The 27,016-nt window shown below is 42.4% G+C and overlaps 1 protein-coding gene across 1 annotated transcript in view; it reads left to right on the top strand.

Annotated features, from left to right (window-relative positions):
- The first annotated feature begins 3,655 nt into the window (after positions 1-3,655).
- SCN4A (sodium voltage-gated channel alpha subunit 4) overlaps positions 3,656-27,016 on the top strand; it is a 191,949-nt gene continuing 168,588 nt past the window's right edge. The window contains exon 1 of the mRNA XM_075350297.1: positions 3,656-3,761. The gene's annotated coding sequence lies outside the window, so the exon portion shown is untranslated. The remainder of the gene's footprint in view (positions 3,762-27,016) is intronic.

The raw sequence follows: 27,016 nt of genomic DNA, 5'->3' as shown, positions 1-27,016 counted from the left end.
TTGCCACCGAGGTGTCCCAGAAACAGAACCGCGGCGCGGTAATAAGTGTCCCACGGCCCCGGCTCGGGTGTGTCAGATACAGTAGGTGAGGGTAGAGCTGGTCATGCAGCAGTGTAGTGGACTGAGGGGGATGGGTGAGGATACAGTAGGTCAGGGCAGAGCTGGTCGTACATCGCCATAGTGGACTGAGGGAGATGGGTAAAGATATAGTAGGTGAGGGTAGAGCTGGTCATGCAGCAGTATAGTGGACTGAGGGGGATGGTTGATGATACAGTAGGTGAGGATAGAGCTAGTCATGTGTGACGCCCTGGACTAGCCAGGCAGTCACAGGTAGGCCCTTACACAAACACCACCCTCCCTTAATAAGGTGACAGCAGCCAACCTACAAAAACCTTGTCACCTCCCTCCGGGTTTGATGTTCACACCAGGGGGGCGGAGCCAGGTGGTTGGCTCCGCCCCCCGAGGAGTTCACAAGCCCTGAGGCGGAAAAAACAGTAGTCTAGATTAGCTTTGACTGTGAAGTGGAGTGGAGTGAAGTTCAAGGGCAGCCATGTGTCCAGGTCTGCCATAATCTACAACATGTGTCTGGGTTGGAGCCCAGTCACCTCTGGCAAGGAGGCAGACGGTGGTGGCCGCCTGCAGGAGCTGGGATTACAGCCGGTGGAAACGTAGGGACCGGGGACGGGCGGTGGCCCGCCGGTACCGAACCGGGGAACCGATTGGAAACCGGAGCACCAGGAGGGGTACTCAGACCCAGAAACAACTGGGCTGAGTCAAATCAACTGATTGAGGACTGGACTTTAGGGCCTTTCCCACCTAAGACCCGACTGAAGACAACAGCCCAACCATTTGGGTAAAGCCACTGGCCAGGCATAGAGACCCGACGGGCCAACGTCTGCGGGCAAAAAGGGCTCTCCCGGCACATACCAGGCTGGGGAGCAGACTACCGTTGCTCAGGCATAGGAGTCGTCATTTCTACCAAAAGTGAGGTGCAGGAGAAAGGCGGAAACCACCAACCTGATAAGGGGAAAAGCGCAGCCGGCTGTGGGCACCGTTCACCATCTTGTTTGGTTTACCAGAGACTCCAGCGTGTTTGTAATAGTGAGTACAACAGTGCCTTCGGGCCGCGCACCGCGCCGCACCGCACCAACGCGCCAGTACCATCCATTCCCCCGCCTCAGCACCTCCATCGGGCCCCCGGGACCATCATCCCCCTACCCACGGAGGGGTCAACACCAAGCTGCACAACACCGTCCCCGGGAGCCTAGTCAACAGCAGCGGTGGTGTCCATCCATTCACCACAACCCGTGGGTGGCATCACGAACTCAAATCCCCTACAAACAACCGCGGCTCCGGCAGTGGACCTCCCCACCGAAGTCCCTACGTGTAGCGCCAACCCCCTTTCAGAGCGATGTGACCCCCGGGTCCGTGAGGAGCTCGAGCCACCCACAGATGAGCACTGATCCGAGCGGCTCGGCAGCCATCCGAGCCCCGGGGCGGTACACATGCAGCAGTGTAGTGGACTGAAGTGGATGGGTGAAGATACAATAGGTGAGAGTAGAGCTGGTCGTGCAGCAGTATTGTGGACTGAGGTGGATGGGTGAAGATACAGTAGGTGAGGGTAGAGCTGGTTGTTCAGAGGTAGAGTGAACTGAGGGGGATGGGTGAGGATACAGTAGGTGAGGGCAGAGCTGGTTGTACAGCGGTATAATGGACTGAGGGGGATGGGTGAGGATACAGTAGGTGAAGGTAGAGCTTTTCATGCAGCGTTATAATGGACTGAGGGGGATGAATGAGGATACAGTAGGTGAGGGTAGAGCTGGTCGTGCAGCAGTATAGTGGACTGAGGGGGATGGGTGAGGATACAGTAGGTGAGGGTAGAGCTGGTTGTGCAGCGGTATAGTGGACTGAGGGGGATTTGAGAGGATACAGTAGGTGAGGGTAGAGCTGGTTGTATACCGGTATAATGGAATGAGGGGGATGGGTGAGGATACAGTAGGTGAAGGCAGAGCTGGTCAGGTAGTGGTATAGTGGACTGAAGGGGATTTGAGAGGATACAGTAGGTGAGAGTAGAGCTGGTCGTACACCAGTATAGTGGATTAAGGGGGATGGGTAAGGATACAGTAGGTGAGGGTAGAGCTGGTCATGCACTGGTATAGTGCACTGAGGGGGATGGGTGAGGATACAGTAGGTGAGGGTTGAGCTGGTCATGCACTGGTATAGTGGACTGAGGGATATGGGTGAAGATACAGTAGGTGAGGGTAGAGCTGGTCATGCAGCAGTATAGTGGACTGAGGGGGATGGGTGAGGACACAGTAGGTGAGGGTAGAGCTGGTGGTGCAGAGGTATAGTGGACTGAGGAGGATGGGTGAGGATAGAGTAGGTGAGGATAGAGCTGGTGGTGCAGCGGTATAGTGGACTGAGGGGGATTTTAGAGGATACAGTAGTTGAAGGTAGAGCTGGTCGTACACCGGTATAGTTGATGGAGGGGGATGGGTGAGGATACAGTACGTGCGTGAGGGTAGAGCTGGTCAGACAGTGGTATAGTGGACTGAGGGTTAATGCAGGTTATTGGCTTGTCTGAACAGGTGGGGTCTTCAGGTTCCTTTTGAAGGTTTCCACCATAGTTGCGAGTCTAATATGGTGGTATTCTCCCACACTCCAGAGACCTGACAGGGAATTTAGATATGAGCCCTAAGGGGCAATGGCATAAATTGGAGCATTGGTCTTTATTAGTATTGGCCTTTTCATATGAGAGAAAAAAGGGACCTTTTGGGCCCTTCTAAGCTCCAGGACCCGGTTGCGATTATAGCCCCTGCACCCACCATAACTACACCCCTGCCAGGAGGAAAAAGAAGTCTGTTGACAATGTCAGTACAGTGCTGTGAAATATGTTGGTAAAAGCATTATAGATATATAACATTGTGTCTTTATGTGTCTTCGGTTTTGGAGAAAAATTGGGCATCACCTTACGGCCATCACAACAATTCTCAGTGGGTCAGACATTTTTGCTACAATTTGTAGTGTATCTCGTATATGACCACTGTTTTGCCCAATCTTGCTCATGTCAGCAAACACTGGTTTCTGTTGGTAGGTGGACCCACAATTGCCCAAAAAAACGTAGCATCCAAGTTTTGCGTCAGTGTTGCTTTTTCTATGGCAGCAGTAAAGTAAACCGATAACGCCCACATGCAGACATTGAGTATTTGGATAGTTTTCAAGTATTTGTAAGCCAAAACTAGGAACAATGCGAGGAAAAGTATAATTGAAACAAGTCACCACTTCTGTATTTTATACCCACTACTGGTTTTGGCTTGAAATACTGAGGTAAAAAACTCACCAAATACTGAGGTAAAAAACTCACCAAATACGAAATGTGTGCACGTGGCCTTAAAATCCTACTTCACAATTAACCTTTTATTGTCCACTTCTGTACCACATCTTATTTTAGTAAGTCTGGTTTGCATGTCCATAGAATTCAGCAGAGTAATATGGGAACACACATCCACATTGTCCACCCAGCCCGGCTCCCAGCTCATAGTTGCATGTCATATCATTGGCCAAGTAAGGAATTAATGTCCGAAACCCGAGAGAGGCAAGTTTTACCTGAAGAGTTTGTTAGATGCTCAGATTTCAGGCGTGATCATCTGACATCAGCTGCAGCTGTCCTGCGAGGACTCTCTGGCCGACACTCTCACACTTGGGAATAGTCTGTGCCACAAAACGTCTCTCTTGGAGATTTCTTATGTCCATCTGACAAGGTAAATTCCATTTTTGTCCATTTATTTGTGTTGACCTTCATCCTACGCTCTCAATCAGAGGCGAGTGTAGAAGAAGATATATTTTCATATTGTAAAATTAACCATTTCAGACCTCACACACTTTATTCTAACGAGGTCCATATAGACTGAGGGCTCATATATAAGAAGTATTGTAGTGATAAATGCTGCAAAAATGGAGATATAGCTACGGAAACATTTTTTTGCAAAATAATTGGAGGAGCGGTGGTTGTCAAATGGATATGGTTTGTGATTTCATTGCAAATTTTTATAGAAGAAACCTTTTTTTTTTTTTTACATGGCACGCATGGTACATTTGCCTTTTTGGCTTTATATACCTATAATGAGCCATGTCTGCAGTCGTCTGACTCCATCAAGAGTGTATCTGATAAAAACTACTTATCTGGATCAGGTATATGTAGCAAATGTAATGGTTTCTATATTGTAGTTTAAGGTTCTTGGTTATGGAAGGTGTAGGTATAGACTTTTTGTTTATGCTGCTAACTATATAGTTTTATGTATATAATTTCTTGTCCGTGGTGCTATTTCTATAGTTCAGCTGAAATATTTCACAGACGTAAGGAAGATTAAACTTGGAGAGTGGTCTTTGTAGGAGACTCTTACAAGGAGAAATCTGGTAACAAGATGGGCATGGAAAATACGTAACAGAACTTCCACCGTCGGGCCAAGATTTTGACATTAAAGAGACAGGATTTGATTTATGGCAAGAAAGTAGTCGTCAAGATGAGAGGGGTTGGGACTGTCGTAGTAAACAACTTCTGCTGATTTTTCAGACATTGGTTCATTGTACATATCCGGGCATGGTCTATGGGAACATACTCCAATACATGTACAATGTGGGAGATATATAGGAGGATTTAAAAAAAAAATATATATATATAATATCTCATGTATAAATATGTTGACCGAGGAATGACAATATATCCAAAATATTCATCTATTTTTATAATCTCTTTTTGAGTCCTTTTATTCGGAGCTGTGCTATTGAGCCATACTTCATGTGCCACTATATGGTGCCTCTAAATTCTATCATGGTATGATATGTTCACTCAATCGTATATTCGGTACAAGCGCTGTCCTTGTAAAAAGTTGAGTTAGCACTCAGACTCGATGTTATTTAATTTTGCTGTTCAGGTAACCAGTTTTTCACATTGGATGTGTCAATGTGGAAAAAAAATATCACAGCCTACAGTATTTGTTTCCGTATTTTAGGATGAGATTCGCCTATTTAAGTTTATGGCACAAAAAAAAAAATTGGATTCCATAGGGATCCATTATGGATACATTGCACTCATTAACATAGGAAAGTTTTGGTTTTGGAAATTTTATTGACTGCGTGCTGATGTATAAAAACAATGGTTATACAGAGGACCAAAAATCGTCTTTTTTGCTGGAAGAAAAGTGGATGATTTTTATTATACAATCGTTTGAGCTTAGCCTAATGGGAATACAATATTCTATGGAAAATACGTCCATTTTTTATGATGGAGAAATCTGGAATCCAGACAGATAACCTGTTTGACTCATTATGGAATTGTAGACATATGGAGCTGTATCCTTACACAAGCTCTTAGGTGCCCTATCATGACTTAATAAAATACGGTAATTGTTTATACTGGCAATTCAACCTTCAAATACCAGTTGAAAAAAAAATCAAATATTCTTGAGCAGATTTATCAAAACTGGTGCAAAAGATAAGCGGAGTATAACAGCCAATTGAGTAGCTGCTTTTATTTTAAAATTAAAGTTGGCCTCCAATTGTTTCAATTGGCAACAACTTCATTTTTATTTTGCACTAATCTTCATAATGTTCCCAAAATGAGGTATTGGTGAGTTTTTTATGTTGCAGATTTTCTGCTCCCATTAGTAAATTAGATTAATTGTGTTTTTTTTCATTGTATTTTTTTTATATGCGCATTATTTAATCTGCAGTTCTTGTCTCTTTTTGGTATGTCATGTTTTAAATAAAGCCATAGATCCCCACCGTCCTGCATTCTGCGGGACTGTGCTGATTTGAGGGTCAGTCCCGCTGTCCTGGCTTTCTTCTCAGCTCTCCTCACCAGCTCGGTAGCTCCTCCTAATCAATTCTCCTCTTCTCAGGACTCAAATTCGTGAACTCCTTGCCTGTAGGACGCAACTCTACCAATGAGCCACCTATGAGATACAGTTGAAACCAGAGGTTTACATACACAATCTAAAAAGACACATCTGCATGTTTTTATCACTATCTGACATGAAATCAGAATAAACCTTTCCTGTTTTAGCTCAATTAGGATTATCAAAATTATTTCTATTTGCCAAATGCCAAATTAATGAGTTTCTGTTTTCAACTGCATAGGAGGATTTGGTATACTTGAGCTGTATTGCAGGCAGACAACCCAGATGCAGATTATTCTGATACATAGGGATACATCTGTACATTGCTGTGTGTCTCTATGTCCCTACATTTTAGAGGTGAAGAAGAAAAAGTCAGGGTTTTTTGTTCCTATAAAAATAATTACAAAAATGTCATTTTTGTTCTCCCATGGAAAAATGGCATGATTATTTTTCTTTATTAAATTCATAAAAAAAATGTAATAGAAACCTAACGCTGAGGCCGTGCAAATGCTGCTTTTTTTATTGCTTTTTGCTGCATGTTTTCTTCAGGCATCCGCACCAGGTAACAGAATAACAATCGTCTCTGGTTGTGTGTTTGTTACGGTTTTATATGTTTTCCCCCTTATTTTATGCGTTTTTTTGCAGATGTGAATTTGGGTTCTTAAAGCTTTTTTAATAGTACAGAAAAGTTTTAATTTTGTGTTTAAAAATGCGATGTTTTGTTTTTTTGCTTGTGTTTTTTTCAGGCTCCACATAGAAGCCTATAGAGATTTAAAAAAAATACCAAAACCAAAGTTCACAGCGTCTTTAGGTGTACAGTGGGTGATTTTTTCATGAAATCACATCCACTTTGCTTGGACTTTTTATGCTGGGTTTACATGTAGCATAAATGGTGTGTTCAACTGTCCTAGCAAAGTGGATGCGATTTCATGAAAAATTCCCCCACGGTGTGTCTAAAGACACGGCTGAACTCTCCGGTTTTGATGCTATTTTTTTTCTTTTATGTGGAGCCTAACAATCACATGAAAAAAACGACAGTTACTGTTTTAATGGCAGAAGAATCAAAGCTTTTCTGTCTTATAAAAAAACTTTAAAAACAAGGCTTCATATCTGCATCAAAAATGCATAAAATAATGGGGAAATGGCATAAAAAAATGCAGCAAAAGTGCAATAACCAGAGAAGATTGTTATTGTGTAGTTTGGTGCGGACAACTGCAGAAAACAAAAACACAATATGCAAAGTGTGAACATGGCCTTATAGGCACAAAAAAGTCAGATGTCACATAGTGAAGGTTACATAAAGATGAGAAATTTATGGCTGCTAAGACTAAAGTGTGGACATGTTCAGTATTTGGTGTATTTTTTACCTCAGTATTTGTAAGCCAAAACCAGGAGTGGAACAATCAGAGGAAAAGTATCATAGAAACTAGGTGTGATAAATAAATAAAGATATAATAGAAATAAATAAAGGTATAATAGAAACTAGAATAGGTGCAGGGGTTGTAATTACACCTGGGCACTGGAGCCTGAGGGGTCTGAAAAGTTCCTTCGGCCTATATGAAAAGACCAATACTGTTTGCCCCTTCACGACATTTGATGTAAGTTCACGTCATGTTCAGGAAGGGTTTCCCTCAAAATGACAAAAACATATAACATGACGATCTTGCGGACCCAGAAGCTGTTCCCACACGATCGCCGCTGGGAGATCGGCGTATGTTATGGCTGAGCTCCAGCTCTCACAGTCAGGGCTGGTGTCTGCACCGCAACGGCTGTTTAACCTCAATAGCAATCACAGAATTTAAGTGGCTATGAGAGGAACTAGGCTCCCTTTCCCACCTAATTTGGACCCCTGCAAACTGACCACCGGGCCCGATTGTTGCCATTACAACCTGAGTTTAAGTGACATAAGTGACAACCTGTGAGTCTGTCCCTACGGCAAGACTGTTAGACCATGCCAGCAGTATGGTCTAACAGGCATTTTGTCAGTATCACACTAACAAGTATAATGTATTGCAATGCTTCTGCACTACATACCAGCAATCTGAGTAATAAAGGTAATGTACCATATAGGGACTAAGAAAAAAAGTGAAGAAAAAAATGGTAAATATATTTACAAAATCAGAAAATAAAGAACAAAGAAAAAAAGAAAATATATTATGTGGCCCAATAAAAACTCCAACTAATCCAGCAAAAATCAAGCCCTCACATGTCTCTGTCGTCATAAAAATAAAAAAAAAGTAAGAATTCAAAATTCGGTGGTTCAAGAAAACTTTATTTTGTAAAGCATTTTTTAGTACGATGATAGTAGCCAAACCTAAAAAAATCCCTATATATATCTGGTATAGCTGTAATCGCACTGACCTAAGAAATAAAGCCTCCTAATGGCTTACCCCCAAAGGTGAGCAGCGTATAAATAAAATAAAGTCAATTGTTCAACTGACCTGTACTCAGAAAAAATTGCACAATAAATTGTATGGTCCATTTTTTCCTTTTACCCTTGTAAAATGAAAAATTTGAGATTAAAGCATTATCTTTGTGGGGAAAAGTGAAAATTTCATTTTTTTTTTTCTGCAATATTGCTTTAATTTCTGTGAAACACCTGAAGGGTTAATAAACTTCTTGGTTGTGGCTTTGAGTAATTAGACGGTTGCAGTTTTTAAAATGATGTCACTTTTTGGTATTTTCTGTCACATAGGACCCTCAAAGTCACCTCAAATGTGATGCGATCCTTAAAATAAAAAAGTGGCTTTGTAAATTTTTTGTTGGAAAAATTAAAAATTGCTGATAAAGTGTTTAACCTTTCTGAAAAAAAAAAAATTGGTGCTTATGTAAAGTAGACATGTGGAAAATGTTCTTTATTAATGATTTTGCATCATATGGCTCTTTGGTTTAAGGGCATAAAAATTCAAAAGTTTCAAAATTATTTTTTTCATTTTCATAAATAAACGCAAATCATATCAACCAATATGTACCACTAACATAAAGTACAATGTGTCCCAAAATAGTATCTCAGAATTACTGGGCAATATTGAAGTGTTCCAGAGTTATTACATTATAAGGCGACTCTGGTCAAAATTTGAAAAAATTTGGCCTTGTCAGGAAGGTGAAAACAGGTTTGGGATAAAGGGGTTAAAGACTTGCAATAATTGGGGGTTCTCTTGGATCATTTGCATTGGGGCCCATAAGCTTCAAGTTACGCCACTGATCAATTTTGTGACAAGTTTAGAAAGCCACTGCAAAATATGAAACAACAGAAGAATGTCACTGAATCCTCCAGAATATATATATATTAGTGAAGATCTGACTCACTTGGCTGCTTGCTCAGGAAGACACAGGAACCGTTTCTATTTAAACCTTCTGGCTGGTTTATTCAAGGCTTCATAAATTGGTAGACAGAACAAACTCGAAAAAAGCCTTTTTCCAATACAAGGTAACAAAAGGTAAAACAAAATAACAAATTTATACACTACTGTGGGATGACTAAATACATCCACACACACAGATTGATTGAGATTATAGGTCTCCATTTTTACCACCAGTACAAGACCCCAGGGTCTCAGCATCTAACATGTTGGTGCCACCTTGGGGCTCACATCACCAAGACTATAAACCTCGATGAGTCATATCTCTCTTTCTGGACTATTTCAGTAACCTTCTCACAATATATATATTGTATATCACAAAAGTGAGTACACCTCACACATTTTTGTAAATTTTTTTATTATTATTATTTAACACTAAAAATTTGACACTTTGATACAATGTAAATATGTTAATTAGTCATTGTACAGCTTGTATAACAGTGTAAATTTGTGTGCCCTCTAAATACAGGCCCTTTTACACACAACGATATCGCTAACGAGATATTGTCGAGGTCACGGAATTTGTGACGCACATCCGGCATCGTTGGCGACGTCGTTGCGTGTAACAGCTCCGAGCGAGTGTTAACGATCAAAAATACTCACCTAATCGTTGATTGTTGACATGTCGTTCATTTTCAAAATCTCGTTGGTCGTTGTGGACGTAGGTTGTTCGTACTTCCTGAGGCAGCACATATCGCTACGTGTGACACCCCGGGAACGACGAACAACAGCTTACCTGCGTCCTCTAGCAATGAGGTGGGTTTGTCATTAATGCGGCTGGTCTCCGCCCCTCCGCTTCTATTGGTCGGCCGCTGTGTGACGTCGCTGTGACGGTGCACGAACCTCCCCCTTAACAAATAGGTTGTTCGCCGCCCACAGCGACATTGCTAAGAAGGTAAGTATGTGTGACGGGTGTTAGCAATATTGTGCGCCACGGGCAGCGTTTTGCCCGTGACGCACAAACAACGGGGGGCGGGTATGCTCGCTAGCAATATCGTAGCATGTAAAGCGGCCTTAACTCAACACACAGACATTAATGTCTAAACTTCTGGCGACAATAGTGTGTACAGCCTAAGTGTCAATATTTTGTGTGGCTACCATTATTTTGAAGCACTGTCTTAACTCTCTTGAGTATGGAGATCACTAGAGTTTCACAGGAGCCACTGGAATCTTCTTCCTCTCCTCCATTACAACTTCGCAGGGATGCTGAATGTTAGAGACCTTGCACTCTTCAACTTTCTGTTTGAGGATGCCCCATTGATGCTCAACAGGGTTTAGGTCTGGAGACATGATTGTCCAGTCCTGTACGTTTACCTCTTGGAGGTGTGTTTGGGGTCCTTAACATGTAGGAACCAAATAAGTTTACTTTGGTCTCATAAGACCACGGGACATGGTTTCAGTAATCCATGTCATTAGTCTGCTTGTCTTCAGCAAACTGTTTGTGAGCTTTTTTGTGCACCACCTTTATAAGAGGGCCAGCAGCCATGCAGACTAATTTGATATAGTGTGTGGCATATGGCCTGAGCACTGACATGCTGAACCCCCTTCCCCCCCTTCCACCCCTCTAACCTTTGCAGCAATTCTTGCATTACTTATATGTCTATTTTGAAAAAACAATCTCTTGATATGACGCTGAGCACATGTACTCGACTTCTTTGGCAAGCCATGGTGAGGCCTGTACTACTGGAACCTGTCTTGTTAAACCACTGTATGGTCTTGGCCACCGTGCTGCAGCTCAGTTTCAGGGTGTTGACAATCTTCTTATAGCCTAGGCCATCTTTATGTAGAGCAACAATTCTTTTTTTCAGATCCTCAGAGAATTCTATGCCATGAAGTGCCATGTTGAACTTCCATTAACAAGTATGAGTGAGCAATAACACCAAAATCAACACTCCTGATCCCCATTAACACCTAAGATGTGTAACACTAATGAGTCACATGACACCAGGGAGAGAAAATGGCTAATTGGGCACAATATGGCCATTTGCAGTTAAGGGTGTACTTACTTTTTTATACCAGTGGTTTAGACATTAACCCCTTTAAAACCTAAGACGTACCTATACATCCTAGGTCACCTCATTCCTTTTAATGCGCGATTGTGCAGCAAACCCACAATATTCCTCGGACATGTCTGCTCCAGCAGGGATCGCACAGTTTCCCCCATTAAGGAACCCCAATGGGTTGCCATAACAGTGTGAGGTCAGCTGATGACCTTTGTCTCTGTCATGGCTTACTTCCTGTGATTTCTGCGGATCAGCAATCCGCAGAAGTGAGTGGATAATCCAGTTCAAATCACCCAACTTTTGCCCCATTGAAAATTAAACAATAATAAAAAAATACACATATTTGGTATCGTTAAGTTCAGAAATGCCCGATCTATCAAAATATAAAATCAATTAATCTGATTGGTAAGGGGCATAGTGATAAAAAATACCAGAATTACCTTTTCTGGTCGCCACAACATTGCATTAAAATGCAAAAATAGAAGAACAAAACCTCGCGCCTACCCAAAAATGGTAAAATTAAAAACATCAGCTCAAGACAAAGAATAAGCCTTCACACAGGCCCAGATCCCAAAAATGAGAATGATACGGGTCTAGGAAACTGGCGACAAAAGCGCAATTCTTTTTGTTGACAAACTTCTGATTTGTTCTTCACCACGTCAAGTAAAACTATACATGTTTGGTATCTACGAACTCGTACTGACCTGGGGAATTATAACGCCATGTCAGTTTTACCATATAGTGAACATGGTAAATGAAAAAAAAAACTTTTGTGGAATTGCACTTGTTTTACAATTTCATCGCACTTGTTTTTTTTCCATTTGAAAGTACAATATGGGGCAGAATGAATAGTGTCATTCAAAAATACAACTCATCCTGCAAAAACAAACCCTCCTATGGCTATATTGATGGAGAAATAAGAAAAAGGCGCAACATAACTGCCCATGAATTGAGGAAAATCAAGTGTGAAGCTGCCAAGATGCCATTTGCCACCAGTTTGGCCATATTTCAGAGCTGTAACTTTACTGGACTATCAAAAAGCACAAGGTGTGCCATACTCAGGGACATGGCCAAGGTAAGGAAGGCTGAAAAACAACCACCTTTGAACAAGAAACATAAGATAAAACGTCAAGACTGGACCAAGAAATATCTTAAGACTGATTTTTCAAAGATTTTATGGACTTATGAAATGAGAGTGACTCTTGATGGGCCAGATGGATGGACCAGAGGCTGGATCAGTAAAGAGCAGAGAGCTCCACTCCGACTCAGACGCCAGCAAGGTGGAGGTGGGGTACTGGTATGGGCTGGTATCATCAAAGATGAACTTGTGGGACCTTTTTGAGTTGAGGATGGAGTGAAGCTCAACTCTCAGACCTACTACCAGTTTCTGGAAGACAACTTTTTCAAGCAGTGGTACAGGAAGAAGTCGGTATCATTCAAGAAAAACATGATTTTCATGCAGGACAATGCTCCATCACATGCATCCAACTACTCCACAGCGTGGTTGGTCAGTAAAGGTCTAAAAGATGAAAAAATAATGACATGGCCCCTTTGTTCACCTGATCTGAACCCCATGGAGAACCTGTGGTCCCTCATAAAATGTAAGATCTACAGGGAGGGAAAACTGTACACCTCTCGGAACAGTGTCTGGGAGGCTGTGGTGTCTGCTGCACGCAATGTTGATCGTAAACAGATCAAGCAACTGACAGAATCTATGGATGGTAGGCTGTTGAGTGTCATCATAAAGAAAGGTGGCTATATTGGTCACTAATTTTTTGGGGTTTTGGTTTTGCATGTCAGAAATGTTTATTTCTAAATTTGTGCAGTTATATTGGTTTACCTGGTGAAAATAAAGAAGTGAGATAGGAATATATTTGTTTTTTATTAAGTTGCCTAATAATTCTGCACAGTAATAGTTACCTGCACAAACAGATATCCTCCTAAAATAACCAAATCTAAAAAAAACCACTCGAACTTCCAAAAATATTAAGCTTTGATATTTTTGAGTCTTTTGGGCTGATTGAGAACATAGTTGTTGATCAATAATAAAAAAATCCTCTAAAATACAACGTGCCTAATAATTCTGCACACGGTGTAGTTGTCAATATAATGAACTCTGTGCTTTGACGACACCAAATGATTCCGCTGAGGATAATATGCATAATATCTAAAAAATAATGCACAAATGGAGCACGTTTCTATAAGTGGTCTAACTTGAAGCTCACGGGCTACCCCAATTATTGCAAGGAGTGTTGTTCCATGAATAGACATGACGAAAAATATACAAAAATGTGAGGGGTGTACTTACTTTTGTCATATAATGTGTGTGTGTGTGTATGTGTGTATATATATATATATATATATATACAGAGTATGTATATGTATATGTAAGTACAATGATAAATGGAAGTCAGCACTCCAAAAAAGGTGCAAAACTTATTTTGGACTTAAGTCGTAGCATATAAAGCGGCCTTATCTGACGATATGTCGCTGGGGTCACGGAATTCGTGACGCACATCCGACCTCGTTAGCGACGTTGTTGCGTGTGACACTTACGAGCGACCGCTAATGATCCCAAATTCTCACCAAATCGTTGACACATCGTTCATTTTCAAAATATCGTTGTTTGTTTTGGACGCAGGTTGTTCGTCGTTCCTGAGGCAGCACACATCGCTACTTGTGACACCACAGGGACGAGGAACAACAGCGTTCCTGCGTCCTCCGGCAACGAGGTGGGAGTGACGTTAATGCGGCTGCTCTCCGCCCCTCCACTTCTATTGGTGGCCCGCTGTGTAACGTCGCTGTGACGCCGCACAATCATTCCCCTTTTACAAGAGATTGTTTGCCGGCCACAGCGACGTCGTTAGTAAGGTATGTGCGTGTAATGCATACCAACGCTATTGTTCGCCACGGGCAGCGATTTGGCCAAGACACACAAATGATGGGGGCGGGTGCGATCGCTAGCGATGTCGCAGCATGTAAAGCGGCCTTTATTTAAAGTTTATTAGCCCATCTGGTATGGTGACATTTCGATTACAATGAAGCCAATATGTATATACCCTGAAATAAATTCAGAAATAATGTGCAAATTATGAAACTATCACAAATCTTAATGAAGATAAAAAATAATAATAAAAATTATATAGATATATAAATTAATTTATTCATTCATGATAATTGTGGCATGTAAATGGTCAGCATATAGACATTTGCAGAGTCAGACACTACTGAATAGTATTGAATTATGTAATGAGCATACCCTCATCAGATCAAGGTCATTGTTAAGGGAGGGGGAGGAGGTGAGCTGTGATGTCACCTATTGAGAATGGTGGATCTTATGCTGTCTACTGTACATAAAAATGTTATCTTTCATTGTAACACTGTCTGTGATGATAATGAGACTGCTGAAAAGTCTTAGGATATATGCATGCAGAACTTTATTAGGAGTCTTGGAGTGAGGCTACTCAAAAAAAAAACTAAACAATTGCTCAAAAATGCTTTAAATGTTCCCAATTAATTTCCATTGAAAATAATTGCTTATGATTATAAGTGATCCAGGTCTACAGCACATAATTCTGATATGAAAATATCAGCTTCCCTCACTGTAGACTCTAAAATGATAATTACAGTCAAAATAATCTGTTTAAGTTTCTTCAACTTCAAAAAAATCACGGGCGCCTTAACTTTTTTTTTTTATATGGACAGGGCAAATAAGTGCCCAATTTTTATGGACTGTCCAGAAATTTCTTTACGGTTGGCAACCCAGCACAAGTGTATGTGAACACCGTCTTCCTGGGGTGGATGTCTTCCAGTTATTTTTATTTTTAACTCCATTGAATATCAATGAAACTGCTAGCGATTTTGATAGCAAAAGCGCTTAAAAAAAAACCCCAAAAAAACATAAAAACGTCTGGAACACTCGCAGGCATTTTTTTTTTATTGTTTGTCAACTTTTTTTTACTTCTATTATAAAGTATAGAACATTCGAGTGGAAGCTTCCTGAAACATGGACCTGTCAGTTAAACGGTTAGCATCTTTGGAAACCTGAATCAGTTAAAAAATGCTCGAAAGACTGAATATATGACAGACGTTTTAACATAAAAATGTAAAATTTAGAAATGTTCATTTTTTTTCCCCAGCGATTTTTATGTATGTGCACACTACGTCTCTTGCAGGTGGAAACCGCCTGAAAAGCCTATTAAACATTAAAAAGAATGAACATCAGCAATTCTATGTAAAACGATTAACTGTGCATATGATTGCCTGATTTTGTCCTTTACCAATTCAGCTTTCTAAAAATGCCAAGCAGGTTAAAAGAAGTGACATGTCTGGCGTTTTCCACTCAGAAGACTTTCTGTATTTTGCAATACAGGTCAATTGGAAAACTCAAAAGATGCCCAGAAATCAACCACATGTTTTTTAGAGTGCTTTGCCATTGTTTTTGCTTAAAAACCTGCAAGCAGTGTCTTCATTATTCAGTGGAAAGAAAAAACAACTGGAAAACGATAGGGTATGTGCACACGCAGCGTCGGACTGGCTACCGGAGGAATTTCCTGTAATGCCAGGCCTGGATTCAGTTACCTGCTTTGCACTCCGGAGCTCTCAGCTGCAACCTGGTCTGATCTCAGAATTTGCAGGACTTCACCGCGAGCGCCGAGTGATTGATTCCCCGGCGATTGCAGTTCAGTTAATGACAGCTGCGGACAGGCTGGGCTGCAATCCGGAGTTCAGGTGAGAGCACCGGAGATCAGCCCGGGATGTCTGCAGCTGTCATAAACTGAACCGCAAGCGCCGGGGAATCAATCACTCGGCGCTCGCAGTGCAGTCTAGGCTGCACTCTGGAGCACAGGTGAGAGCTCCGTAGTGCAATGCAGGTAACTGAATCCAGGCCTGGTATTACACGAGATTCCTCCAGTAGCCAGTCCGATGCTGTGCACACGATATCTTTTTCAGGCAGATTCCACACAGTATCCTCCTGAAAAAGCACCTCATAGGGCAATAATAAAAAACACACACTCCCTGATGAAGAGAAGCGAAACGTACGTAGGGGCGAGGGGGTCACACAGAGCACAATCTTGTTAGGTAAGCAGGAAGTGGATTTATATTGTCTGCTTGTTTTTGTATGTACTTATTTGGCACAAGGCATGGGCTTTTTATATGAGTAACAGTTACTTACTTTGTACCTTCGTATGATGAACTAGCACCTTATATGATTGATAGTTGTTTATTATTTGTTTATTTTTATATTGTCACTTGTTAGGCACATTATGTTAGCACTTTACCTACCTGATACACTGACTGTGGACACTGTGCTATCCCCTTATTTTCATTGTAGCACCGGCTAAGTATAATAATTTTTATATTGAGTATATGAAATTTTATTTGATTTTACATAATGAATAATGAAGAAATATTTTAATCGGGCACAATACTTTTGTATGGTTGCTTTTTTCGTTTAATATTTCTTTATTATTTCAAAAGTTTTCATATAACAGAATATAAGAAATGTATAAGGGTCTTTCATGTTACCCAATGTTACAGCATATGAAGATTATAAAATTACCTATGTCTTTAAGTCTCGTAAAACGTATGGTACTATGAAATGTATCGCAAATCATATGGAAGGTAAAATCTGTATAACATCCTATAGAACATCTTAATTTTAACATGTAATAATCTTCTATCTTTATATTTATTCCGTGTAAAGTGTTAAAGGCAACTTCCTTCTGTATAGTCTGGTTCAATAGGTATGAAAACATGACCCTATGTATATCAATTAGGTGAGAAAGAGATATAGAGAGAGGGAGAGAAAGATAGGTAGAGAAAAAGGGAAGGAGGGGAAGACATGGGGAAATGATGGGGGGGGGGGAGAAGGTCTGTATTTTGATGCCGCCCAACTTCTGTGTCCGGGAGCCCATCCCGGCTTCTTGAATGTTTATTGTGATAGAGCGCCTGTGAGTAACCAGGTTTGGAATTGCTGTGTTTCTCTATACTGAAGCCACGGGTACCAAACCGAGAAACACAAGGAGTCTTTCCCTTCGTCAAACGCTCTCAACTCCTCCAGACGCCGCAGGCCATCCATAGCCTCTACCCAGTCTGCTCTCCTCAATGTACAGGGGGATCTCCAATGACTCGGTATGATTTGCCTCATTGAAATCATAAAGTACGAGAGCAAGCCTTTCTTCGCCTTGGAGACTGCCCCTGTATACATTGATAAGAGGGCCACTTCCGGTGAGGGTGTCACTTCCGTGTGATGTAAATGGTTATAGAGAGCAAAGACATCTTTCCAAAGACCCTGTATCCCTGGGCAGGTCCACCAGATATGTAGCATTGTGCCCACTGAGGTCTTGCACCTCCAACAGGCGTCAGATACCTCTGGGAACATTTAATGTAGTCTGGCGGGTGTCCTATACCACCGTGAGAGGATTTTATAATTGAGTTCCTGCATTCTACAAGAAATGGTGGATTTATGTGTTAGGTTAAATGACTTACACCATTGTGCCTTGGGAAAAGTCTGGCACAATTCTGTTTGCCAATGTCTAACGTAGTCAGGCAAGTCGTCCCCTCCATCCCCCTCGGGCACTGCTATGTTGTAGATTATTGAGACTATGTGAGGGGGTGTTTCTCTAAGGAAGCATAGTTTTTCAAATGGAGTCAGATCCTTATGTATCTCAGATCCCGGAGCCAGAGAATCTATGAAACTACGTAGTTGTAGATATTGGAACCAGTAGCCTGGTTCCCGTGGCCGGTCTCCAAGCAGGGATATCAGTGGTTTGCATCCCTGTTGGGTAATTACGTCTTTAACTCGTGGAATCCTTCCCATTGGCGTTGAAATCAGTCTGGGATGAGGTTCGTGAAACCAGCATTGAAACGCGGGGTTGCCCACCAGAGGCGTCATAGGACCCGGTTCTCCTGTCAATCTATATCGTCTATTGGCTGTCCTCCACGCTGTAGCCAGGGACAAGAGGATCGGGGAAACTCCCAGGGTCCCAAGGTTAGTTCTAGATGACAACCAGAAGATTCCGTGTGCCATATTCGGGCATAGGTCACATTCAATCTCCACCCACAATTTTCTGTCTTTACTGTGCAGGAGATCCAATATGCAACCACCCACCGCTGCTGCGTGATAAGCTTTAAGATCCGGGAGCCCCGCCCCTCCGTCCCAGCGAGATTTAGTCAGCATTGAGTATTTCAGTCGGGGTTTGGTGCCACGCCATATAAAATTGCTGATCATCTTCTTTAACTTGAGGAAGACATTTTCTCCTAGGTTCAGTGGGATAGTTTGAAACAGGTATAGGTAGGTAGGACATCCATTTTAATTGTATTGACCCTGCCGAACCAGGAAATGGGGAGGTTATGCCATGCTATGAGGTCTTTGTGGATATTTTTTAAAAGGTCTGGGAAATTGTAATTATATAGATCTTGGTGGTTGGGAGAAACCCTAATCCCCAGATATTTAATGTAATTGCTGGCCCACTTAAAGGGGAGTATGGTTGCTTTTTATACAACTAGGCTCTTGTTGTATTCTGTCATAGGGCAATAATGCACAGCTATGGCAAAACAACATTTTTTAACTGCTTCAGGTTTCGTAAAGTAAGATTTTAATTGATGCAAATTCGCCTACGAAAACTAGGCAGCTGTGCCAGCGATGCAGGGTGCCAATACTCTAAAGGGTACTTTACACACTGCGATATCGGTACCGTTATCGCTAGCGAGCGTACCCACCCCGTCAGTTGTGCGTCACGGGCAAATCGCTGCCCGTGGCGCACAACATCGCTAACACCCGTCACACGGACTTACCTACCATGCGACGGTGCTGTTGCCGGCGAACCGCCTCCTTTCTAAGGGGGCGGTTCGTGCGGCGTCACAGCGACGTCACACGGCAGCCGTCCAATAGCAGAGGAGGTGCGGAGATGAGCGGCTGGAACATGCCGCCCACCTCTTTCCTTCCTCATTGCCGGTGGACGGAGGTAAGGAGATGGTCGTCGCTCCTGCAGTGTCACACATAGCGATGTGTGCTGCCGCAGGAACGTGGAACAACATCGCTACTGACCGGACAACGATTTTTCATAAATAAACGACCTCTCACAGACAATCGATTTTTGCCTCTTTTGTTATCGTTTAAGGTCGCTCCAGCCTGTCACACGCTGCGATGTCGCTAACGATGCCGATGTGCGTCACAAACACCGTAACCCCGACGATATATCGTTAATGATGTTGCAGCGTGTAAATGGCCCTTTAGGCTATGTGCACACTAGAAAGTGCCTTTTTCTTAAGAAAAAACTGGACCCTCTGAAAAAATCCTGCACCCACGGTAAACAACGCGGTAAAACCACACCCGCGTTTTTACCGCGATTTGCTGCTGTTTAGCCGCGGTTTGCCGCGGATTTAAGCCTGCTTTACACCTTACAATTAAGCATACGATATCGTATGCGATGTGACATGCCCCCATCGTATGTGCGACACGTTCAATTTGTTGACCGTGTCGCACAAACAATGAATTGCCGTCAGACGTACTTACCATTCCATATGACCTCGATGTGGGCGGCGAACAGTCGCTTCCTGGAGTGAGAGGGACGTTCGGCGTCACAGCGACGTCAAAATGCGGCTGGCCAATTGAAGCGGAGGGGCGGAGATGAGCGGGATGTAAACATCCCGCCCACCTCCTTCCTTCCGCATTACTGGCGGGAGCCACGGGACGCAGGTCAGATCTGTTCATCATTCCCGGGGTGTCACACACTGCGATGTGTGCTGCCTCGGGAACATTGAACAACCCGACATGCAATTTTTAGCAAATTAACGACGTGTATGCGATGAACGGTTTTACGTTCAATCGCAATTGCACGTAGCTGTCACACGCTACTACACCACTAACGATGCCGGATGTGCGTCACTTACGACGTGACCCCGCCGACATATCGTTAGATATGTTATAGCGTGTAAAGCCCGCTTAACCGCGGATTTTCCGCAAGTTGGTCCCTGTGGTTTTTACCATTATATATGGCAAAAACCACAGGTAGCTGTGGAAAAGAAGTGACATGCTCATTGATTCCGCAGCGGAAAATCCCCGGGTAAATCCGCGGGTATAAATAAAGCAGTGTGTGCACAACATTTTTTAAAACCCATAGGATTTGCTGGGAAAGTATTGCAGCAATGTTAGACACATTTTCTGCTGTAATTCCGTGGCAAATCCGCGGCAAAATCCGCGGTAAATCCGCAGCGTGCGCACAGGACCTTAATAAGGCTTTACAAAAAGTATAGGAAGACCCTCCAAAAAAACAAAGGGGGAGGTGAAAGCTTCTATGGTAGCCAATAAATCACTTAGGAGCGCATGCCTTCAAAGATGACAAAACACTCAAAAGAATGAACAAATACATCTTTATGTAAAAATGACTTGTTGTTCATATGTTCAGGCTTTTGAGTGTACTTTAACACCTTTGATTTGCAAAAGAAGCAAAGCGGGTAAAAGAAGTGATTGTTATGTGGGCACATACACTAATACTATCATATGGAGTCAACATAGTACTGCAATATGATCCCCAAATAATTGATAAATACTATGGGTTTTTTGCTCCTGGGGTTGATACACTGGAGGCCTTAGAGGAAACTAATACTGAGCATTTGTGCATTCTGTCATTCCCAAAAATCTAAGGCCACTCATTTTGGCCATTGGCTATATGTCTCAGCGAACAGGTATAACTAAAAGGACCAACTATAAAAGCCTACACAAGGAAATTGGGAAAACTCTGTCGACAGTAAAGGAATCTCAAACAGTGAGTTTGGGCTCATTTTTGGTGCATACAAGGCCAATGTATAGTCCAGACTAGGTAATAGACTTAAGGAATTTTAATTCTATTTGCTTAATGGGATTGTATAAATATAAATTAGTTTGAGAATCTTCCCGCTGTGGAAGATGGGTAGATTCTCAAAATTGGGATCCTACCTGCAACACCCAGATGAATCAGACATTTGGTCGGAATGGGCATGTTGGATTTTGCCTTCCACAAGAGAAAAGCCACTGCCTGTTAAAGGGAACCTGTCACCGGATGTTTATAATACTCACCTAATGGTTGGTGCAGAGCAGACTGGTCGGATGGGCGTCTCCATTCTCCGGGTCCATGCCTCCTCTTTCGGCCATCTTTGTCCTCCTTTTGAAGCTAGTGTGGATCACGCATTGAGGTTCCATGCAGGCGCACTACAATACTATGATCTGCCCTATTCAGGGCAGATCAAAGTGCGCCTGCGCAGGACCTCAATGTCGGTTTGTGTGTATGACGTAGTGTTGTCATACACACAAACCGACATTGAGGTCCTGCGCAGGCGCACTTTGATCTGCCCTGATTAGGGCAGATCATAGTATTGTAGTGCGCCTGCATGGAACCTCAGTATCGGCTGGTGTAGATGACGTAGAACGCGTCATCCACACTAGCTTCAGATGGCGGACAAAGATGGCCGAAAGAGGAGGCACAGACCCGGAAAGCGGCAACGCCCATCCAACCAGTCTGCTCTGCACTGACCGTTAGGTGAGTATTATAAACATCCGGTGACAGGCTCCCTTTAAGTGTGGTTTTGAAAACCCTCAGCCGAGAGTTCATATATAGGGGTAACTTACTTGTGTTTTTACAAGCTTCCAAACCAGTATTACATAACTGTTGTAACTGATTTATTACTGTTATTACAGACAAAATAGAGTGACATTTTAGACCAGAAAGCAATGACCTACTGGAGCTTCCAACATTAATATACTCAACAGCCTATCAGAATAGAAGTATGGTGAGAACATTGGTCATGTAACTGGGAAAACATTGCTCAGCTTGCTAGCAACCAAAAATATATGTGATCTGTGCAATTTCTCTCAGAGTTCAAGTACTAGAACAAGAGGTCATGCACTAAGGAAGTTCTAAGGCGCAAGAAACAGGTTATAAATTTACATCCAGCGTAGACCGAGCATTCTAGACATCAAGGAAGACCCTTCGAAAGAAAAATAAATAACTTATAGCAGGCAAAATCATGGTTAAGCAGACATAGAATTTCTGTCCTGATTTACAGGTGGAAAATCCTCAGAAAGGTTGTAAACATCAAAGGATATCATTCAGTAGGATCAACCCTCCTAAGCTGTCTTTATGGGAATGTAGGTCATAGAAAGATCAAAAAAACAAAACTTTGATATCTGGGATCCAATATCTTATTTTAGAAAAATCCAATTTTTTCTCAATATGTAAATGAGCTGTTAAGATCTTTAGGCTGGACATAGATCTCCTCGAGAACCTGCCTCCAGAGCTTATTTTAAATGAAAGGGGGAGTTACAAGTTGAGACATGTAATGGCTGAGAGTCTGCCCTCATGGATTATATGGGAATGTAGGTCATTACCACACTGGTAATGGCTTTTTCAATTCTAAAATAAGCTCTGGAGGCAGAGTCTCAGGGAGAAGCATAAATGTCTGACATTGAAACACTTTTTTAATTGTCAGCCAGGGAGAAGTTAAGCTTCAGAGGGTTTTATGTACATTTAAGAAACCAACTGCAATCTTCAGCTTAATATTGGAAGAGTAGCTAGACATTTGATGCCATACATGGCACACATTCTTCTGGTGTGACCTACTTGATGGACAAGGCACTTAATGTTTTAATAATGTTTTTGGAAAGTTAGCTTTAAATGGGGCGCCAGGACCTAGCTGAATCTCTATGCAATAGCAAGTCTTTCTTGTGATCTAGGCTCAAACATGTATTATAGTCTACTGTATATAATACATTTCACAGATGTTTGAATGGGCGACACAGTCCTGGTCAATGTGAGCTGGCAGGATTGGCCATGTACACATGGTGCATCAATCGCTTCTACTGAGGATATTGCCTCTGGCACCGTACTGTATCACACTTGTAATTAGATAGTGTATGGTATGCTTGTAAGGAAGTTGAAAATGGATTCACTGCCTTCTTACAGACTGTTGTTAGACAGACCCCCACTGCAAAATGCTGTACTGGCTAGGAATGTATTGACCATGACTGTTGGCTTTCAGTTACCGTTAACCCTATTATGTTGAGTTAAGGCCCTGTCACACACAGAGATAAATCTGTGGTAGATCTGTGGTAGATCTGTGGTAAATCTGCGGCAGATCTGTGGTTGCAGTGAAATTGTGGACAATCAGTGCCAGGTTTGTGGCTGTGTACAAATGGAACAATATGTCCATGATTTCACTGCAACCACAGATCTGCCAAAGATTTATCTCTGTGTGTGACGGGGCCTTTAGAATAGTGAACTAACAATTTAGGGAAGTAGGTGATAATTCAATATAACTGTAATATATATACTGTTACATAAAGTGCAATTTTATATACTATACCACGTGTCTGATGCAACAAATATGCAACAGATCCAGAGAAGTGCTGCATGTGCGATCCAAGAGAATGGTGATGTGTGAGTTAATATAATTTGTGGGAGGAAGTCTCTGGGTCTAATGAAGGAGGGTGTATGGGGTCGCTCGTACTCTACACTCCTTCGTCAAAGAGACCCCATGAGTGGATGTGACTTTGGATATGGTGCAGGACACTTAATCATTTCTTCAGGCCAGTGTCCATCACCTTACTGGCAGTCATCATCATAAACAGTTAGTAACACATGCAACACTGGAGTTTACTTAGCCAACCAGAATCTTTCACTTTTATTCTTCACACAATTATGACAGATCTGACCTTCTTTCCCTTTCTCCCAGTGTGGGATACTGCGCCTTGACCTGTCCCCCGCTGTCTTGGACCTCGTCCTCAAGCTCCGGGGTCTGTGTCTCTTTTCCCCATCCTTGCGTCCAATGCTGGACCCGACTGCTCTCTAGCAGGATCACTCCCTAAGCCCACTAGGGTGAGCCGTAGGCTCTGGACCTCTCAAAGTTACCTTAGGGTTCCCTGACCAGCTCTAGCACCTATGCCACATCTTCTCTCACTTGAACCCTATACTTTACTCTCCCCTCTCGACACTTCCCTACTGTCCTCCTTCTCGTATCTGTTACGTCCCCCTTAAGCCTATCTTTTGTACTCCGCTGGTATCCCAGCCCACTCACTAGGTGACACCTGTTGGAAACAGTCCTGCTCTGCTGCATCTGGAACCTGCACCTAGCTAGCAGCATTACATATTAAGATATACAATACAACTGATATATCACAGAATTCATAGCATAACAGGTACAGGGTCAAGTTCACCTCCTACACTAAAATTCCAAAGGTGCAATGGAGGAGCTAGGGTGAAGTCGGAAGTGATGAATGCAGAGGATAGTGAATTAAAAAGTTGTTGCAATAATTTTATATCGATCACCTATCCTTGGGATAGGTCATCAACATCAGATCAGTGGGGCTCCCACACTTGGCAACTCCACCATTCATGAATACAAGAAAGCAAAAGGACTTGTTGTGCATATAGTAGTCATAATAAGTCAAAATCACAACCTAAGTTGATGCATATAAAAAATTATTTTTATTGTAGAATGTATAAAAGCAGGTTGGATTTCCATAATATTCAATATAAATATACAGTATTTAGAAAAGAACACAGGGAAACGAGGACAAAATTGTAGCACATTCACCCAAACATGTGCGATGTAAAAAGCTAGAGATGAACAGCCCATGGAAATATAAAAGTCATATATCCAAATGACAAGCCATGGGGATAGCAGGGTAAGCTCAAATGGCTGAATATGTGGAGGTTCAGATAATTATAATCAGCACTCTCTGGATATAAAGGCAAAGAGACTCCTTATGTCTATTGAATATAGTTGGCTATAAACATAAGTGCCATACAGGGTTTCAGACAGGACGTCTTTAAGCTAGAGAGAGATTCAGCAAAGTGCCGCTTACCCATGTGTTAGACTAGACTCAGAAGATCATGCAGCGTGTGCCCCTACGCGTCTCGCCTCAAGCTTCATGAGGGGGAAGTGAACAGGTGAAGATGCCAGTGGGGAGTGCCTGAATGATCAAAGATCTTAAACCAAGCCATAAGCGCTGATTGGTCAAGAGGAATGTCAATCATGTCCAGATTGCGGCGCACGTATCCACCGCCGCCCCCCCAGGCACGTCACTTCCGGCATTCCAGTGATGACGCGAAGTGTCAACACTACGGAAGCCTTACAGAGCGGACCTGGGGGGGAGGAGCGTGGAGGCGCGCGTCCTGGGCACATACATCCAATGTAAGCGACGGGAGCGCGGGTGTGCGCATGCGCATTACGCAACACCCGCAGCTCGAGTCATATATAGAAAGGCAAAAGGACACTATGAGAGACAGAGAAGTGAAAGGACAAAGTTATTATAGAGTAGTGAGATCAGTACATCGATTCGTCATGGGGAATCACAGTAACGGATCATCCTCACCTAATCCTTACATATACATACATGTGTATGTAGGACCCCATATTAAACACATGCATGCAAACGGGGAGGTGCATATAAAATGAAGATCCATATATTTGGATCAGTGTACACACGCGCACATCACCCAGCATGCATGTGGATAATAGAAACCCTCACTTGAAAAATGGGATAATGAAAAGAATCCCCTAAGCCCTCCACCATAGCGATGCAAGCGCATCAGTAGGTCCAACAAAAAAGTCGGTATGATAATATAACTGGACATGCATGTTCAGCTATATATTCCACCACACATACACAAAAGATTTCTTTGCGTATATACTCTCTATCAAGAGACTGGAGGAAGCTACGCTCTTCCTCTTCCGTCCTGAAATGACCGTGGAGAGGCATCTAAAGCCAAACCTATTAGGTGTAGTAAGGAGGGAAGAACGTCAGTCAAGTCCTGCCATGAAGAGGGGGAAGGGAAGGGGGGGGGAAGAGAAGGAAAAGGGGGGGGCCGTGTAAATAAACAGTGTATATAAATGCACTTCCCTATACTTATGTCAAAAACAGAAGAAATCCTGTAATTATGATCTATTTCCAAAAGGGTACAATAATTGTATACATGTATAAATACACAAAAAAAAATGTATGTACATGACAATGCCACAATTGATACGTCGATGAAAAGACACTCCTGACACTTGATGATTACCAAACGTAATATATGATGGAAACAGGCTTGGCTTGATGTAGAATAAACGAATGGTAGATCAGAGGACCACTCACATAGCATACTAGAATTATAGGGACCTATAAAAATCCAAAAACAAAAATGATTAAAACCAAAACACACGGAAGAAAAAAACAAACATGAAGGGAAAACTAAAAATGATGATAAAAACACCAGTCATGATAGGGACAACAATTTATTATTATCCGACCAGTCATATTGTATATACCTACAAAAATGCTCATCCGCCATATTGATAACCCAAAGAATGAGTATAGGGGCCATGAAACAGAGGACAGAAGCGGATAGGGGGAATCTATAAAAAGGGTGAGAAGCTAAGCTTCTCATTTAATCCCTTAGGTGAAACTGTGTCCAGTCTCACGATCCACTCACACTCACGCTTCGCTAGAGCCTTCTTATAGTCGCCACCCCGTATACCCAAATGTATAACGTCGATTCCCATAAATTTTAGTTCATCAGGGTTACATTGATGGTGAATTTTAAAGTGGCGGGGTATGGTCTTAAGGAGATGGATGTTCGTTTCTTCACGGGCCGCCACTATGTCCCTGACGTGTTCTCTGATGCGTCTACGGAGCTCACGTGATGTGAGTCCAATGTAGATAAGATGACAAGTGCATCTGGCGTAGTATATGACATTCGAGGTACGGCATGAAATATACTGTCTCACC

The sequence above is a fragment of the Anomaloglossus baeobatrachus genome, chromosome 5 (assembly GCF_048569485.1).
Source record: "Anomaloglossus baeobatrachus isolate aAnoBae1 chromosome 5, aAnoBae1.hap1, whole genome shotgun sequence".
Taxonomy (NCBI): domain Eukaryota; kingdom Metazoa; phylum Chordata; class Amphibia; order Anura; family Aromobatidae; genus Anomaloglossus; species Anomaloglossus baeobatrachus.
Note: the sequence above shows the minus strand (reverse complement) of the source record. Positions and strands in the feature narration are given on the sequence as shown.